General features: G+C 46.1%; 3 non-coding genes across 3 annotated transcripts; 1 reads left to right on the top strand and 2 right to left on the bottom strand.

Moving 5' to 3' along the window:
- Positions 1-1,781: 1,781 nt before the first annotated feature.
- trnaf-aaa (transfer RNA phenylalanine (anticodon AAA)) lies at positions 1,782-1,863 on the bottom strand. The gene has a single exon. It is a non-coding gene; the product is annotated as a tRNA-Phe (tRNA).
- A 1,879-nt stretch (positions 1,864-3,742) lies between these two features.
- trnas-aga (transfer RNA serine (anticodon AGA)) lies at positions 3,743-3,824 on the bottom strand. The gene has a single exon. It is a non-coding gene; the product is annotated as a tRNA-Ser (tRNA).
- Positions 3,825-13,664: 9,840 nt separating this feature from the next.
- Positions 13,665-13,738, top strand: trnah-gug (transfer RNA histidin (anticodon GUG)). Its single transcript has one exon. It is a non-coding gene; the product is annotated as a tRNA-His (tRNA).
- The last annotated feature ends 296 nt before the right edge of the window (positions 13,739-14,034 follow it).

A 14,034-nucleotide genomic window follows, 5' to 3' on the forward strand; every position in this document is an offset into this window, starting at 1 on the left:
GGAATAATTCCAATTGCGAACATTTTTATATCTGTTTCTGTGGCGCAATGGGCCAGCGCGTTCGGATTTTAACTGAAAGGTTGGTGGTTCGAGCCCACCCAGAGACGGGAGTAACTTTTAACTGTTGCAAACTCATCTATTGTTTTAAAATGGGGTCTTTGATTCCGTGAAATGAACAGTGGTGAGCATACTGCTGCTGCCTTCCTGTTTCCAATGGGAGTAATCGCTTCATCGATCAGTCTTCTGCCAGGCAGCATGGCTATTCTACATCCCTTATGCCAATACTCCAAGTGCAGCGTTCTTGCATTAAAATCCAGCAGGAAAATCGGCCACAGTGGATAATCCATTCTGAAAACCCTTTTCTACACTTTGCTCAGGTTTACACATACATGGATTAGAATGGAAAGCTTGCAACTATTACAATTGCCAGAGAACTGCAGCTTCCTTGCATCGCTCTGCACCCTGATCACATGACAACAACCAACCAATCACGTAGAGCGGCGCGAGAACACCCCCATTGAATGTGTCCAATTTGGGCCTGAGGATTGAACTGCTCTGTCACATGCAGTTCCAGTACGTTGGAGGACTCAGCTGTGAGCGGATGACTTGTTGCTGTCGCTAGCGCCGCGGCCGAGAAGCGAGCAGCCCCTGCAATCTCTTGTTTTCAGCCAAATGCTAGAGGTATGAATTTCTAATGACAAAATCTTTGACGCTAACTGATTTGGTTGCTGTATTTGAATGCGGTTTAGTGCCTCGCACGGGCCTTGTGATTTTCTTTTTGCGTACGGTTTGCAGTGTGTGATCGCTTAACATTATGCGACTGAAATTAAATGCAATATCTGATTCAAATTGTTGCTTCATATGGCGTTCGGTCAAATTGAGGAAATTCGACACAACGAACGGGATTCAAATCGCCTTTTCTCTTGTGTGCTGCTTTTGTCCCTTTGTATGGCCGCGTGCCTCAGGGAATGTGGTTGGAGAATAAATCTTTGGCTGCATTGTTTTTCCTGCTGGTTGTCCATCCAGCTAAACATAGTTTTCTGTGGTGAAATGAATTCAGCAGACACTACGAAGGAAGAACATATAAATTCTTTCATAGCTTGACTGGGCGGATTCTGAGAGGTTGTTCACCCTGGCTGTGGAGCCCGAACTAGGGATCAAAGTTTCAGAATAAGGGGCCGGCCATTTAAGATTGAGATGAGGAGAAATTGCTTCATTGTAAGGGTTGTGTATCTTTGGAGTTTTCTAACGCAGAGGGCTGTGGTGGTTCAGTCGTTGAGTACATTCCTAACTGAGATGGATATGTACATTACGGAAATCAAGGTATATGGGGCTAGGTCGGTAATTTTCAGTTGAGGTAGAGGATCAGCCATGATCTTATTGAAAGGCGGAGCATGATCGAGGGCCGCATGGCCAAATCCTGCTCCTATGTACCGAATTAGGCCGGCGGTGTTGAGAACTGTGGCTCGTCTGGCTTAGTTCATTAAATAAGCATCGCAGTAGGAAGCACCATCAACTGCAAGATGGCTGCGCGGAAGACGTGCATTTTCTTCAATGGGTTGGAAAATAAAATATTTTCGACGGTTAAAATTGCTTTGACGGTTTCAAGAGCGTTAAATAACGTAGTATTCTCCTTTGGCTCAGGCCTCTCGTAATTTGGTGAAATGCTTGTTACACTTGCAACTTTGTTTGATTGTAGCTTTGAATCTCAGCAGAGGAACCGAAAAGCAGCAGTTCAAATTAAGTATAAACCGATCATTTGAGACGACGTCCTGGGTGCCAGTAGTCGACAGGATTCGAATCTGAGCGGGGAAACCCCAATGGATTTTTAATCCATCGCCTTAACCACTCGGCCACGACTACCCTGATGGTGGTTTGGACCCACGCAGCTTCTCATTTGCTTCGAAATCCGTGCCTCTGCTGTCAACGCTCTGGCACATAATCACATGGGTTCATGTGGAATAATTCCAATTGCAAGCATGTTGGTGTCTGTCTCTGTGGCGCAATGGGCCAGCGCGTTCGGCTGTTAACTAAAAGGTGGGTGATTCGAACCCACCCAGCGACGTGAGTAACTTTTAATTTTTGCAATCTCATCTATTGTTTAAAAATGGAGTCTTTGACTCCGTGAAATGAACAGTGGTGAGCATACTGCTGCTGCCTTCCTGCTTCCAATGGGAACAATCGCTTCATCGATCAGTCTTCTGCCAGGCAGCATGGATATTCTACATCTCTTATACCAATACTCCAAGTGCAGCGTTCTTGCATTAAAATCCAGCAGGAAAATCGGCCACAGTGGATAATCCATTCTGAAAACCCTTTTCTACACTTTCCTCAGGTTTACACATACATGGATTAGAATGGAAAGCTTGCAACTATTACAATTGCCAGAGAACTGCAGCTTCCTTGCATTGCTCTGCACCCTGATCACATGACAACAACCAACCAATCACGTAGAGCGGCGCGAGAACACCCCCATTGAATGTGTCCAATCAGGGCCTGAGGGTTGAACTGCTCTGTCACATGCAGTTCCAGTACATTGGAGGACTCAGCTGTGAGCGGATGACTTGTTGCTGTCGCTAGCGCCGCGGCCGAGAAGCGAGCAGCCAAATGCTCGCTTGTTTTCAGCCAAATGCTAGAGGTATGAATTTCTAATGACAAAATCTTTGACGCTAACTGATTTGGTTGCTGTATTTGAATGCGGTTTAGTGCCTCGCACGGGCCTTGTGATTTTCTTTTTGCGCACGGTTTGCAGTGTGTGATCGCTTAACATTTTGCGACTGAAATTAAATGCAATATCTGATTCAAATTGTTGCTTCATATGGCATTCGGTCAAATTGAGGAAATTCGACACTACGAACGGGATTCAAATCGCTTTTCTCTTGTGTGCTGCTTTTGTCCCTTTTTATGGCCGCGTGCCTCAGGGAATGTGGTTGGAGAATAAATCTTTGGCTGCATTGTTTTTCCTGCTGGTTGTCCATCCAGCTAAACATAGTTTTCTGTGGTGAAATGAATTCAGCAGATGCTACGAAGGAAGAACATATAAATTCTTTCATGGCTTGACTGGGCGGATTCTGAGAGGTTGTTTACCCTGGCTGTGGAGCCCGAACTAGGGGTCAAAGTTTCAGAATAAGGGGCCGGCCATTTAAGATTGAGATGAGGAGAAATTGCTTCATTGTAAGGGTTGTGTATCTTTGCAGTTTTCTAACGCAGAGGGCTGTGGTGGTTCAGTCGTTGAGTAAATTCCTAACTGAGATGGATATGTACATTACGGAAATCAAGGTATATGGGGCTGGGTCTGTAATTTTCAGTTGAGGTAGAGGATCAGCCATGATCTTATTGAATGGCGGAGAATGATCGAGGGCCGCATGGCCAAATCCAGCTCCTATTTCTTATGATCTAATGTACCGATTTAGGCCGGCGGTGTTGAGAACTGTGGCTCGTCTGGCTTAGATCATTAAATGAGCATCGCAGCAGGAAGCAGCATCAACTGGAAGATGGCTGCGCGGAAGACGTGCATTTTCCTCAAAGGGTTGCAAAATAAAATATTTTCGACGGTTAAAATTGCTTTGACGGTTTCAAGAGCGTTAAATAACGTAGTATTTTCCTTTGGCTTCGGCCTCTCGTAATGTCATAAAGTGCTTGTTATAGTTTCTGTTTGAAACTTTGTATCTCGGCAGAGGAACCGAAAGGCAGCAGTTCAATTTAATTAAAATCCGTTCATTTGGGACGCCGTCCTCGGTGCCATAGTCGGCAGGATTTGAACCTGCGCGGGGAAACCCCAATGGATTTCTAGTCCATCGCCTTAACCACTCGGCCACGACTACCCTGCCGGTGGTTTGGACCCACGCAGCGTCTCATTTGCTTCGAAATCGGTGCCTCTGCTGTGAACACTCTGGCACATAATCACATGGGTTCATGTGGAATAATTCCAATTGCAAACATTTGCGTGTATGTCAATGTGGCGCAATGGGCCAGCACGTTCGGCTATCAACTGTAAAGGTTGGCGGTTCGAGCCCACCCAGTGACGTGAGTAACTTATAATTTTTGCAAACTCATCTATTGTTTAAAAATGGAGTCTTTGATTCCGTGAAATGAACAGTGGTGAGCATACTGCTGCTGCTTTCCTGCTTCCAATGGGAACAATCGCTTCATCGATCAGTCTTCTGCCAGGCAGCATGGATATTCTACATCCCTTATACCAATACTCCAAGTGCAGCGTTCTTGCATTAAAATCCAGCAGGAAAATCGGCCACAGTGGATAATCCATTCTGAAAACCCTTTTCTACACTTTCCTCAGGTTTACACATACATGGATTAGAATGGAAAGCTTGCAACTATTACAATTGCCAGCGAACTGCAGCTTCGTTGCATCGCTCTGCACCCTGATCACATGACAACAACCAACCAATCACATAGAGTGGCGCGAGAACACCCCCATTGAATGTATCCAATCAGGGCCAGAGGATTGAACTGCTCTGTCACATGCAGTTCCAGTACGTTGGAGGACTCAGCTGTCAGCGGATGACTTGTTGCTGTCGCAAGCGCCGCGGCCGAGAAGCGAGCAGCCCCTGCAATCTCTTGTTTTCAGCCAAATGCTAGCGGTATGAATTTCTAATGACAAAATCTTTGACGCTTACTGATTTGGTTGCTGTATTTGAATGCGGTTTAGTGCCTCGCACTGGCCTTGAGATTTTCTTTTTGCGTACGGTTTGCAGTGTGTGATCGCTTAACATTTTGCGACTGAAATTAAATGCAATATCTGATTCAAATTGTTGCTTCATATGGCGTTCGGTCAAATTGAGGAAATTCGACACTGCGAACGGGATTCAAATCGCCTTTTCTCTTGTGTGCTGCTTTTGTCCCTTTGTATGGCCGCGTGCCTCAGGGAAAGTGGTTCGAGAATAAATCTTTGGCTGCATTGATTTTCCTGCTGGTTGTCCATCCAGCTAAACATAGTTTTCTGTGGTGAAATGAATTCAGCAGACGCTAAGAAGGAAGAACATATAAATTCTTTCATGGCTTGACTGGGCGGATTCTGAGAGGTTGTTTACCCTGGCTGTGGAGCCCGAACTAGGGGTCAAAGTTTCAGAATAAGGGGCCGGCCATTTAAGATTGAGATGAGGAGTAATTGCTTCATTGTAAGGGTTGTGTACCTTTGCAGTTTTCTAACGCAGAGGGCTGTGGTGGTTCAGTCATTGAGTACATTCCTAACTGAGATGGATATGTACATTACGGAAATCAAGGTATATGGGGCTAGGTCGGTAATTTTCAGTTGTGGTAGAGGATCAGCCATGATCTTATTGATTGGCGGAGCATGATCGAGGGCCGCATGGCCAAATCCTGCTCCTATTTCTTATGATCTAATGTACCGATTTAGGCCGGCGGTGTTGAGAACTGTGGCTCGTCTGGCTTAGTTCATTAAATAAGCACCGCAGTAGGAAGCAGCATCAACTGGAAGATGGCTGCGCGGAAGACATGCATTTTCTTCAATGTGTTGCAAAATAAAATATTATCGGCGGTTAAAATTGCTTTGACGGTTTCAAGAGCGTTAAATAACGTAGTATTCTCCTTTGGCTTAGGCCTCTCGTAATGTCATAATGGGGTGAAGTGCTTGTTATACTTTCTGCTTGAAACTTTGTTTGATTGTAACTTTGAATCTCGGCAGAGGAACCGAAAGGCAGCAGCGCAAATTAAGTAAAAACCGATCATTTAGGACGACGTCCTCGGTGCCGTAGTCGGCAGGATTCTGAACCTGCGCGGGTGAACCCCACTGGATTTCTAGTCCATCGCCTTAACCACTCGGCCACGACTACCCTGACGGTGGTTTGGACTCACGCAGTTTCTCATTTGCTTCGAAATCGGTGCCTCTGCTGTGAACACTCTGGCACATAATCACATGGGTTCATGTGGAATAATTTCAATTGCAAACTTTTTCGTGTCAGTCTCTGTGGCGCAATGGGCCAGCGCGTTCGGCTGTTAACTGAAAGGTTGGTGGTTCGAGCCCACCCCGAGAAGTGAGTAACTTCTAATTTTTGCAAACTCATCTATTGTTTAAAAATGGAGTCTTTGATTCCGTCAAATGAACAGTGGTGAGCATACTGCTGCTGCCTTCCTGCTTCCAATGGGAACAATCGCTTCATCGATCAGTCTTCTGCCAGGCAGCATGGATATTCTACTTCCCTTATACCAATACTCCAAGTGCAGCGTTCTTGCATTAAAATCCAGCAGGAAAATCGGCCACAGTGGATAATCCATTCTGAAAACCCTTTTCTACACTTTCCTGAGGTTTACACATACATGGATTTGAATGGAAAGCTTGCAACTATTACAATTGCCAGAGAACTTCAGCTTCCTTGCATTGCTCCGCACCCTGATCACGTGACAACAGCCAACCAATCACATAGAGCGGCGCGACAACACCCCCATTGAATGTGTCCAATCAGGGCCTGAGGATTGTCCTGCTCTGTCACAAGCAGTTCCAGTACGTTGGAGGACTCAGCTGTGAGTGGATGACTTGTTGCTGTCGCTGGCGCTGCGGCCGAGAAGCGAGCAGCCCCTGCAATCTCTTGTTTTCAGCCAAATGCTAGAGGTATGAATTTCTAATGACAAAATCTTTGACGCTAACTGAATTGGTTGCTGTATTTGAATGCGGTTTAGTGCCTCACATGGGCCTTGTGATTTTCTTTTTGCGTACGGTTTGCAGTGTGTGATCGCTTAACATTTTGCGACTGAAATTAAATGCAATATCTGATTCAAATTGTTGCTTCATATGGCGTTCGGTCATATTGAGGAAATTCGACACTAAGAACGGGATTCAAATCGCCTTTTCTCTCGCCATAGAGTAATAGAGTTTTACCGCACAGAAAGAGGCCCTTCGGCCCATCGTGTCTGCGCCTTCCATCAATCCCTGTCCAGTCTAATCCCATTTTCCAGCATTTGGTCCATAGCCTTGTATGCAATGGCATTTCAAGTGCTCATCCAAATGCTTCTTGAATGTTGTGAGGGTTCCTGCCTCCACCGCCCTTTCAGGCAGAGAGTTCCAGATTCCAACCACCCTCTGGGTGAAAAAGGTGCTCCTCAAATCCCCTCTAAATATCCTGCCCCTTACCTTGAATCGATGCCCCCTTGTTATTGACCCCCCTACTAAGGGGAAAGTTCCTCTTTATCTACCCTATCTATGCCCCTCATCATTTTGTACACCTCAATCAGGTCCCCCCTCAGCCTTCTTTGCTCCAATGAAAACAACCCCAGCCTGTTTAGTCTTTCTTCATAGCTGAGGCACTCCATCCCAGGTAACATCCTGGTGAATCTTCTCTGCACCCTCTCTAAAGCAATCACATCCTTCCTATAGTGAGGCGACCAGAACTGCACACAGTACTCCAGCTGTGGCCTCACCAGCGTTTTGTACAGCTCCATCATAACCTCCCTGCTCTTATATTCTATGCCTCGGCTAATGAAGGCAAGCATCCCATATGCCTTTTTAACCACCTTATCTACCTGTTCCGCTGCCTTCAGGGATCTATGTACATGCACACCAAGGCCCCTCTGACCCTCTGTACTTCCTAGGGTCCTACCACTCATTGTGTCCTCCCTTGCCTTATTTGTCCGTCCAAAATGCATCACCTCGCACTTTTCAGGTTTAAATTCCATTTGCCACTTTTCCGCCCATCTGACCAACTCGTTTATATCTTCCTGTAGCCTGAGGCTTTCCTCCTCACAATTTACCACCCCACCAATTTTCGTGTCATCTGCGAACTTACTGATCATACCTTTTACATTCTCATCCAAATCATTTAAGTAGATCACAAACATCAAGGGACCCAGCACCGATCCCTGAGGTACCCCACTAGACACAGGCTTCCAGTCAAAAAAGCAACCTTCGACCATCACCCTCTGCCTCCTGCCACTCAGCCAGTTTAGGATCCAACGCGCCAAGGCACCCTGGATCCCATGGGCTCTTACCTTCTTGACCAGTCTCCTATGCGGGACTTTGTCAAAAGCTTTACTGAAGCCCATGTAAATCACATCCACAGCATTTCCCTCATCCACACACCTAGTCAACCCCTCGAAAAATTCAATCAGGTTTGTCAGACATGACTTACCCTTGACAAAGCCATGCTGACTATCCCCGATTAATCCTTGCCTCTCCAAGTGCAGACTAATTTTGTCCCTCAGAATTTTTTCCAATAATTTCCCTACCACAGGTGTTAGGCTCACTGGCCTGTAATTCCCTGGTTTATCCCTGCTACCCTTCTTGAATAATGGTACTACGTTAGCTGTTCTCCAGTCCTCTGGTACATCCCCTGTGGCCAGAGAGGTTCTGAAAATTTGTGTCAGAGCCCCTGCAATCTCCTCCCTTGCCTCACACAACAGCCTGGGATACATCTCGTCTGGGCCTGGGGATTTATCCACTTTTTGGCCTGCTAAAACCGTTAGCACCTCCTCCCTCTCGATGCTAATATGTTCAAGTATGTCACAGTCCCCTTGCCCGATTTCTATGTATACATCATTTTTCTCCATAGTGAACACAGATGCAAAAATTCATTTAAAACCCTGCCTACATCATCTGGCTCCACACACAGATTGCCACTTTAGTCCCTCATGGGCCCTACCCTTTCCCTGGTTATCCTCTTGCCCTTAATATACTTATAAAACATCTTAGGATTTTCCTTTATTTTGCTCGCCAGTGTTATTTCATGGCCCCTCCTCGCCCTCCTAATTTCTTTTTTAAGTATGCCCCTGCACTTTTTATACTCCTCTAGGGCTTCCTCCGTCTTTAGTCTTTTGTAACTGCCAAAAGCCCCCCTTTTTTTCCTAATGCATTTTTGTATATCCCTTGTCATCCAAGGTGCCCTTTGCTTGTTGGTCCCACCCTTGACCTTTACAGGAACATGTTGGCGTGTACTCTCTCTATTTCCCCTCTGAAAGCCTCCCACTGCTTTGATGTGGATTTTCCTATAAGTAGCTGCTCCCAGTCCATTTTGGCCAGATCCTGCCTTTTCATATTAAAATCGGCCATCCCCCAATTTAGAACCCTTATTTCCGGGCCGTCAGTGTCTTTTTCCTTGACCACCTTAAATCTCACCTAATTATGGTCACTGTCGCCAAAATGCTCTCCTACTGACACTTCCACCACTTGCCCGGCTACATTCCCTAGAATTAGGTCCAGTACCGCCCCCTCTCTTGTAGGACTTTCTGCAAGTTGGCTCAAAAAGCTCACCTGGATGCACTTTAAGAATTCTGCACCCTCTAAGCCTTTCACACTCTGACTATCCCAATTAATATTGGGGAAGTTGAAATCCCCCAATATTATTACCCTATTATTTTCGCACTTGTCTGAGATTTGCCTACATATCTGTTCCTCTATCTCCCCCTGACTGTTTGGGGGCCTATAGTACACTCCCAGCAAGGTGCTTGCCCCCTTTTTGTTTTTAAGTTCTACCCATATGACCTCATTCGAGGAACCCGCTAATATATCATCCCTCCTTACAGCCGTAATCGACTCCTTAATTAATATTGCAACACCCCCTCCCCTTCTACACCCCCCTCTGTCTCTCCTGAAGATTCTATACCCCGGAATATTGAGCTGCCAGTCCTGACCCTCCCTCAACCATGTCTCCGTGATAGCAACAATATCGTACTCCCATGTGTTCAACAACAACTTCAGTTCATCCACCTTATTTGCAAGACTCCTTGCATTAAAATAAATGCCTTCCAGCCTTGCCATATTCCCTTTTGCCCTCACATATTTTCTCTGCCTTCCCAGCTGACTTGTTTTTTCCTCTGTATTTGGCTGCAAATCACCCCCTACTATAGCTCCACTCTGTATCCCATCCCCCTGCCAAGTTAGTTTAAACCCCCCCCAGCAGTGCTAGCAAACCTCCCCGCAAGGATATTGGTCCCCCTCTGGTTCAGGTGTAGACCGTCCGACATGTACAAGTCCCACCTTCCCCAGAAGCAGGCCCAGTGATCCAGGAAACTAAAGCCATCCCCGCTGCACCATCCCTTTAGCCACGCATTCATCTGTTCTATCTTCCTATTCCTATACTCACTAGCACGTGGCACCGGGAGCAATTCAGAGATTACAACCTTTGAGGTCCTGCTCTTTAATCTTCCACCTAGTTCCCTAAATTCTTGCTGCAGGACCTCATCCCTATTTTTACCTATGTCGTTGGTACCAATGTGGACCACGACGACTGCCTGTTCACCCTCCCCCTCCAGAATGCCCTGCAGCCGCTCAGTGACATCCTTGACCCTGGCACCAGGGAGGCAACAAACCATCCTGGATTCACGTCTACGGCCACAGAAACGCCTATCTGTTCCCCTTACTATAGAATCCCCTATGACTATTGCTATCCCAATCTTTTTCCTCCCTTCCTGGACAGCAGGAGCACCCGCAGTGCCAGGAAGTTGGCTGCTGCTGCCTTCCCCTCGTGAGTCATCCCCCTCAGGAGTATCCAAATCGTATACCTGTTTGAGAGGGGAATGGTCACAGGGGTCTCCTGCACTACCTGCCTGCTTCTATTGTTCCGCCTGGTGGTCACCCATTTCCTTTCTTCCTGTGCAACCCTTCCCTGCAGTGTGACCAACTCACTAAACGTGCTATCCACGACCCTCTCAGCGTGTGCTGCTTTTGTCCCTTTGTATGGCCAAGTGCGTCAGGGAATGTGGTTGGAGAATAAATCTTTGGCTGCATTGTTTTTCCTGCTGGTTGTCCATCCAGCTAAACATAGTTTTCTGTGGTGAAATGAATTTAGCAGACTCTACGAAGGAAGAACATATAAATTCTTTCATGGCTTGACTGCGCGGAGTCTGAGAGGTTGTTTACCCTGGCTGTGGAGCCCGAACTAGGGGTCAAGGTTTCAGAATAAGGGGCCGGCCATTTAAGATTGAGATGAGGAGAAATTGCTTCATTGTAAGGGTTGTGTATCTTTGGAGTTTTCTAACGCAGAGGGCTGTGGCGGTTCAATCGTTGAGTACATTCCTAACGGAGATGGATATGTACATTACGGAAATCAAGGTATATGGGGCTTGGTCGGTAATTTTCAGTTGAGGTAGAGGATCAGCCATGATCTTACTGAATTGCGGAGCATGGTCGAGGGCCGCATGGCCAAATCCTGCTCCTATTTCTTATGATCAAATGTACCGATTTAGGCCGGCGGTGTTGAGAACTGTGGCTCGTCTGGCTTAGTTCATTAAATAAGCATCACAGTAGGAAGCAGCATCAACTGGAAGATGGCTGCGCGGAAGACGTGCATTATCTTCAATGGGTGGCAAAATAAAATATTTTCGACGGTTAAAATTGCTTTGACGATTTCAAGAGCGTTAAATAACGTAGTATTCTCTTTTGGCTTAGGCCGCTCGTAATGTTGTAAAGTGCTCATTATACTTTCCGCTTGAGACTTTGATTGTAGCTTTGAATCTCGGCAGACGAACCGAAAGGCAGCAGTTCAAATTAAGTAAAGACAGATCGTTTGGGACGACGTCCTCTGTGCCGTAGACGGCAGGATTCTAACCTGCGCGGGGAAACCCCACTGGATTTCTAGTTCATCGCATTAACCACTCGGCCACGACTACCCTGACGGTGGCTTGGACCCACGCAGCTTCACATTTGCTTCGAAATCGGTGCCTCTGCAGTGAACGCTCTGGCACATAATCACATGGGTTCATGTGGAATAATTCCAATTGCAAACATGTCAGTGTCTGTCTCTGTGGCGCAATAGGCCAGCGTGTTCAGTTGTTAACTGGAAGGTTGGTGGTTCTAGCCCACCCAAAAACATGAGTAAATTTTAATTTTTGCAAACTCATCTATTGTTTAAAAATGGAGTCTTTGATTCCGTGAAATGAACAGTGGTGAGCATACTGCTGCTGCCTTCCTGCTTCCAATGGGAACAATCGCTTCATCGATCAGTCTTCTGCCAGGCAGCATGGATATTCTACTTCCCTTATACCCATATTCCAAGTGCAGCGCTCTTGCATTAAAATCCAGCAGGAAAATCGGCCACAGTGGATAACCCATTCTGAAAACCCTTTTCTACACTTTCCTCAGGTTTACACATACATGGATTAGAATGGAAAGCTTGAAACGATTACAATTGCCAGAGATCTTCAGCTTCCTTGCATCGCTCTGCACCCTGATCACGTGACAACAACCAACCAATCACATAGAGCGGCGCGAGAACACCCCCATTGAATGTGTCCAATCAGGGCCTGAGGATTGTACTGCTCTGTCACAAGCAGTTCCAGTGCGTTGGAGGACTCAGCTGTGAGCGGATGACTTTTTGCTGTCGCTGGCGCCGCAGCCGAGAATCGAGCAGCCCGTGCAATCTCTTGTTTTCAGCCAAATGCTAGAGGTATGAATTTCTAACGACAAAATCTTTGACGCTAACTGATTTGGTTGCTGTATTTGAACGCGGTTTAGTGCCTCGCACGGGCCTTGTGATTTTCTTTTTGCGTACGGTTTGCAGTGTGTGATCGCTTAACATTTTGCGACTGAAATTAAATGCAATATCTGATTCAAATTGTTGCTTCATATGGCGTTCGGTCAAATTGAGGAAATTCGACACTACGAACGGGATTCAAATCGCTTTTTCTCTCGTGTGCTGCTTTTGTCACTTTGTACGGCCGCGTGCCTCAAGGAATGTGGTTGGAGAATAAATCTTTGGCTGCATTGTTTTTCCTGCTAGTTGTCAATCCAGCTAAAAATAGTTTTTTGTGGTGAAATGAATTCAGCAGACTCTACGAAGGAAGAACATATAAATTTTTTCATGGCTTGACTGGGCGGATTCTGAGAGGTTGATTACCCTGGCTGTGCAGCCCGAACTAGGGGTCAACATTTCAGAATAAGGGGCCGGCCATTTAAGATTGAGATGAGGAGAAATTGCTTCATTGTAAGGGTTGTGTGTCTTTGGAGTTTTCTAATGCAGAGGGCTCTGGCGGTTCAGTCGTTGAGTATATTCCTAACTGAGATGGATATGTACATTACGGAAATCAAGGTATATGGGGCTAGGTCGGTAATTTTCAGTTGAGGTAGAGGATCAGCCATGATCTTATTGAATGGCGGAGCATGATCGAGGGCCGCATGGCCAAATCCTGCTCCTATTTCTTATGATCTAAGTACCGATTTAGGCCGGCGGTGTTGAGAACTGTGGCTCGTCTGGCTTAGTTCATTAAATAAGCATCGCAGTAGGAAGCAGCATCTACTGGAAGATGGCTGCGCGGAAGACGTGCATTTTCTTCAATGGGTTGCAAAATAAAATATTTTTTATGTTTAAAATTGCTTTCATGGTTTCAAGAGCGTTAAATAACGTAGTATTCTCCTTTGGCTTAGGCCTCTCGTAATGTCGTAATGGGGTGAAGTGCTTGTTATACTTTCTGCTTGAAACTTTGTATCTCGGCAGAGGATCCGAAAGGCAGCAGTTCAAATTAAGTAAAAACCGATCATTTCGGACGACGTCCTCAGTAGAATTCGAACCTGCGCGGGGAAACCCCAATGGATTTCCAGTATCATCGCTTTAACCATTCGGTCACGGCGACCCTGACAGCGGCTTGGACCCACGCAGCTTCTCATTTGCTTCGAAATCGGTGCCTCGGCTGTGAACGCTCTGGCACATAATCTCATGGGTTCATGTGGAATAATTCCAATTGCAAGCAGTTTTGTGTGTGTTTCTGTGGCACAATGGGCCAGCACGTTCGGCTGTGAACTGAAAGGTTGGTGGTTCGAGCCCACCCAGAGACGGGGGGTAATTTTTAATTTTTGCAAAATCATCTATTGTTTAAACATGGAGTCTTTGATTCCGTGAAATGAACAGTGGTGAGCATAGTGCTGCTGCCTTCCTGCTTCCAATGGGAACAATCGCTTCATCGATCAGACTTCTGCCAGGCAGCATGGATATTCTACTTCCCTTATACCAATATTCCAAGTGCAGTGTTCTTGCATTAAAACCCAGCAGGAAAATTAGCCACAGTGGATAATCCATTCTGAAAACCCTTTTCTACACTTTCCTCAGGTTTACACATACATGGATTAGAATG

The sequence above is a fragment of the Somniosus microcephalus genome, unplaced genomic scaffold, assembly GCF_052327205.1.
Source record: "Somniosus microcephalus isolate GS21.2 unplaced genomic scaffold, FLI_Smic_1.0 unresolved_chr9, whole genome shotgun sequence".
Lineage (NCBI taxonomy): Eukaryota > Metazoa > Chordata > Chondrichthyes > Squaliformes > Somniosidae > Somniosus > Somniosus microcephalus.